The sequence below is a fragment of the Teleopsis dalmanni genome, chromosome X, assembly GCF_002237135.1.
Source record: "Teleopsis dalmanni isolate 2A chromosome X, ASM223713v2, whole genome shotgun sequence".
Taxonomy (NCBI): Eukaryota; Metazoa; Arthropoda; class Insecta; order Diptera; family Diopsidae; genus Teleopsis; species Teleopsis dalmanni.
In genome coordinates this window covers 85033105-85038784 of record NC_051848.1, presented here as the reverse complement: position 1 = coordinate 85038784, position 5680 = coordinate 85033105, and positions in this window count along the sequence as shown.

The following is a 5680-nucleotide window of genomic DNA, read 5'->3' as shown; positions in this document are numbered from 1 at the left end:
ACAATTAATTACAATTAATAAAAGCAAAAGCAAAAGCAAACGCAAAAACAAAAACAAATGCAAAATGTTTAAATAAATGGGAAATAAAATAAATTATTTGAAAATAATTTGTTGCTTGAAATAGTTTTGAGAATTATATCGAGTTTTAATTGAAAGTTCAAATTTTGAGTGCATCCATGTTTGTAATCATTTTTGATTTTTTGTTTAATAAACTCAATTATAATTAAATGCAAAATAAAAAAATTGCTAGTATTGTTGTTTGGTTCACAATTAATGTATGCCTAACTTAAACAAAACACTTGAAAGGGGACTGGACACTACTAATGTCAGTAAAATTTATTAAAAACTATGTACTATCCTTTTAACTTTAAGTTGTTTTTAATAAATCAAATCCATCAAATTCCAGAAAGAAAGAAACAAAATCTAAACTTGTATAACCAAAAACAAAAAGCAAACAAAATTATACTTAAAATTTCTTATTATTTTTATTATTTACTTTTTTTTTGGATTATTATAATGTTATTATGAAATTAGACTTAGTATCTTTCACACAGATACTAAGTAGCATTTTATTTCATTTTATATTCAAATTGAAATCATTAGAGAAAACGTTTATAAAAACTATATAAAAATTTTATTTAGCATATATATGTTGTACAACCACATTTGTAATAATATAAATATAAAATATAAATACGTAGTTATTAAAATAATTTTTAATATATTTTCAATTAAAAACTAAAAACTAAAAATTTCGTGTATATATATATATATAGTTATACATATATGTATATATATATATAACACAAAAAAATGTGTGTTACATTTTTTTTTAGCAACACTTATACATTAAAATACAAATAGAAATACAAGTTATTTTTATAAACAAATTAAGCATTGCTATAATTACTCTTGTATACTCACTTTGTCTATATGTCTGCGCGTTTTCACTTTTTTTCGTTTTTAAAGGATTTGTTTAACTCGTTCTATTATATATGCAACGGCTTAAGTCTTAGGAGTCTGCACTCCTCCACTTCATATATCAGTGCCTAGAACAATATTCAAAATCTGTGGACATAGTCTGTTTTCTACTTGAATAGGAGAGTTGAAAAAGAACGCCGTATCAGCGCCAATCATTAGTTAGCAGAATAATCCACATCTTTGGGACAATGTTTTTAAACGAATTAACAGAGCTGTCATCATCAAGTATATAGATTAGTCGGGCTTGGTTCTCCTTTATTTTAAATGCAAAATGACGTCGTGCCTTCTTGAAGCAAAGCTGTGTCAGTACCCATAATTGACCAGGTGAAGATTTAAGCACCTTGAAACCTTTTCTAAGTGACCTGACAAAGTCAAAAATCTTTAAATTTAAATATAGAGTTTAAATTAAATTAGTTTGCTTTCAATTAAAAAAAAGCAAAGGGGTACTGTTCGTGCACTAAATTATTTAGACTTTCATCTCGAAAGTCTAAAGTTGTTCTTCAGGATAGCAATACGGACAATATTTCTGCACTGGTATCACAACGGATTATTGCATTTGTGCTCAATTAAATTTTTGGCTGCCATACCAAGCTTTCCTAACCTGACTAATTCAATATTAATCGCTAAGTTTGCCGAGTTAATGAAGTTTAACATTTACATGATATGTACCTTCTGCTCAAAAAGTATTTTGATTTTGTTGTTTGTTAACTACTCCTTAAGGAATAGACCTTTTTCAAACATTTTTTTTGTTAAGTTGGCACACTCTTTCTTGACATATGGTACAAATTTGAACGCCATCTGTTAATTAGTTTGTTTACAGCAGCTGTTAATTTGAGACTACCTCAATACCTCAAGTGCATTTAGCGATTTTTACTATGGAAAATTCTTGTTGTACGCCATTTTTTTGACCAAGCACGGCACCACTGTCATCACTAAGGCACCATATTCGCTAGATCTGAATCCGTGCGACTTTTTCCTGTTCCCGAAACTCAAATTGCCCCTTCGTGTTAAGCGTTTTGAGTCGATTGAATCGGTAAAAGAGAATTCGCTGAAGGAACTAAAAGCCATACTTGCATGGAGCTGCGTAAAGTGTATGGAAGATTGGGTTAAGCGTTGGCATATGTGTATCGCTTCAAAAGGAGCATATTTTGAAGGAGATAAAATAAATTTGGAATAAAATTAAAATTTGTGTGTTTTATTTACAAAATCCGAGTGCTTTTTGAGCAGAAGGTACACTATAGAGGACCTAATATGAATGGATTAGAAAATGAATATATTTATTAGGGTAGGGAGTCTGGTACTGTAGGAGAGGATGAGGAGGTTGTTTGGAATTTAACCTGCTATGATTTAAGTGATCAGCTGCCGCAATGTCTACCTAAATACGACAGTGTTCGTAATAATGGGCGTTATATAAATGTGTTATTAACACTCGTATTACCGACGTATTGGAATTATTTCCGTCAATTCCCACAGATACCATATGTATAGACGTCATTTTTCCCTAGGTAAGTAGCGAAGCTAATTCAAAAACGGTTTCTGTTCTGTGGGTCACAGTAAGTTGCAGTGACAGGTCAGCGGATATATCGTCGCTGATTGTGACCGATTTTTCGTCGTTTTACTACCACATTCCTGGCCAGAAATGTTAGATACAAAAAAAAAATACTGATTCTATGACAATGAATTTAAATGACACTTGTTTACAGCCAAACATTGCCAAAGACGAGACCTTTATTTTCTATATTGAAATTTTCCGTAGAATTCGAAAATCTGTGGATTCTTTTTTCTGTGTACCGTTTTCGAGTTATTTGCAAAAACCGTTATTTAGATTTTTCTCAAAACATCACCCTGCATGTGCCCCCATTACTTTTTTTGGTGAAGTTACCTCATATAGTAAGGATATGAGGTAAGGATGCAATTTGTGCGAATGTTATAAGAAATATAACGTCAATGTTATGTAGCTTGATAGGTTTAGCTGCTATAGCTAAAAATATACAGATGATATACAGATGTGATGTGACTCCCACAAAAATATTTGAAAAGTTTTTTTTTTTAGTTAATGCTTGGGACTATTTTAATACAAACATTTTGAGTGGTTGAACATAAAAATCGATTAAAAATTGCAGAAGTTATTATTCGACAAGTCAGAAAAATCACATCAAAACTTCATTATTTAAAATTAAACAGAATTTATTTAAAAATAAAATAATATTATTAAATATTAAAATATTGCATTTTATTTAAAAGTTTAACGTTCAACGTGGAACTGCATTATTGCAAAGTGTATTTATAAATTATAATGAGGTATACCTATGTGTGCGTTCACATATATCTTAATTTCTCTTGTAATTGTCTAACACTAATCTTCCAACATGTTTGCATCCCAATATCCTTGGTGTCTTTTTTTCATTGCAGAGATATCCTGATGGAACCTTTCACCTTGTGTGCCACTTACTGTACCGAGGTTTGAAGAGAAAAAGTCCAAATGAGAGTGCAAGAAATGCATTTTTAGAGACATAATTGTCCCAAGAACTTTGCAATTTTCAAACAGAAATAAAAGAATTTCTTTATAATGTGAATATCTCTCGTGCTCAAGAATCCGATAAACATTTGCTTAAACGAAAGCCCTGCTTCATCAGTTTTCTGATTTGTGGTCCAACAAAGATACCTTCTTTAATTTTGGCAAAAATGATCCTGGGAAAGAAATCAATAAGATATTTGAAAGGAGAGCTTTCGATTTTTGCAGCCTTAACAAAATTTTTCATTGGGTCAGGTTTTATATGCAAAGGTGGCAAAACTATCTGACACGGTTTAATAAGAGTTTTATTCGCGATATTTTGACTTCCAATGGTGTGATCTCCTGTTTTTGGGAAAAATGAATGTATAAAATGATCCTTTGTCACTCTACTGCCTAATAAACATAGAAAACAACAAAATTTCTTAAAATCACATTAAAGACCAGTTCTTATTCCAATTACCCTGAATAAAGAAAATACTGAAAGAGTGCGTATAAGTACATTTTTGTTATCTTTGATTGTGCTTTAATCACAAACGAACCTTTAAGATAAATTTTATATATTGAATTAACTTCAAAGCTTTTATGACTTATTATAGGTTTTCTTTATCCCAACGGTATGCGCTAATGGTAGGTATAGTGGAAAGTACATTGCCGTTGTGGACAAGAGTGGCCTGCAAAACAAGCAGTCAACTGTGGCAGTAAGTCTTGATATTGAAAAAGGCTTCGACATCAAATAGTTCGGAGGTTTGATCCACAAACTCTGCCAGTTCGACTTTCCTCACTGCTTCGTCTCCATGCTGTCGCCTAACCCTTTCCACATCTCCAACAAGCTGAATTCCCACCTTAGGAATCTCCTTGACTATTACACCAGGTGGAAGATTAAGCTCAACCCCGGCAAGATCTCAGCCACAGCTCTTCAATGCTTAAAAAGAAATCTTATTGGTGGCTTTGACGCCTTTGTCATCAAGTTTGATAATACCTCCATTCGGCATGTGACCAAGCTAAAATACCTTGGTGTTGTACTATCCTCCCACCACAACTTCATTCCTCATGTTGACTATATCATCCTCAATACGCGGTTCAGGCATATTCAACCACAAAATGCCTTTCGTAGGCACAACCAGCTCAACTGCAAAGTCAGTATAATATCAAATCAGTATAAAATAGTATCATATGTGAAATTAGCAGTTTAATTTTTCATCTGTACATTTTTAGCCACATCAGCTACATCAATCAACTGTTTTTCGCACATAGCTCGAAAACGGTACACTGAAAAAAGAATCTTCAGAGATTTTAGAATTCCACGGAAAATTTCACTATAGAAAATGTAGATCTCGTCTTTGTAATTTAGGTAGATTAAACTAGTGTGATTCAACAGAACTCGCGTTTTGACAAACTGTCAAAAATTGCTTCACTAAAAATCTGTTTCTTCTGGAAGCCAAAGTTGCAGATTGACAAAGCAAATGCTCAATTTCTTCTTTTTCCAGTAAGTTTCCACAACTTCTTCGTTAAAAGGAATTCACAGTCTCTCTGTTTGGGTTCGCACTCGCTAGAGCTTTAGTAAACCTAGCAGTGTTTACGTGGTCCCTTTTAATCAGTTCCCAAGACATGATCCTGTTATATGAGGGCTATGTTAACAGTTGATTTACACATGACCTAGCCAAAGAAAATAGAGGTAAGTACTTCTCTTTATGATTTTCAGAGAAACATAAATCGGTTACCCGTAGGTATACATCTGGAGAAACAACAAAGGAACACATCAATGTTCATTTATTCAGGAACTCAGATGAGACTGATATCAGTTAGCCGGTTTAGCTAACCAATATTATCTCTACATTCTTTAACTTGTTCTGATATTATGATGAAGGATTGAAGGGGTTCAATTGCCGATTGATCGACAATAAAAATTTCAATACTACATCAGTTCTTGATGTGATTTGTCGACATACCTCCATAATCGTTAAAACTCAAACCTGTACAACCGTGGCGTAATTAAGTAGCCTCAAATAATGGTTTATGTATGCAAATGGCACGAAAATTCCTGCTCCTACCCCGGAGTCCATCTGTGAAGATTGATACATTGTAGTGTGGTTAAAAGTTTCTTCTCTTTCATTCTTTTGTTAATAGAAATGTGGCCTATAAATTTTTTTCAAAGCACATGTATTTAATCATCCTACACAAACA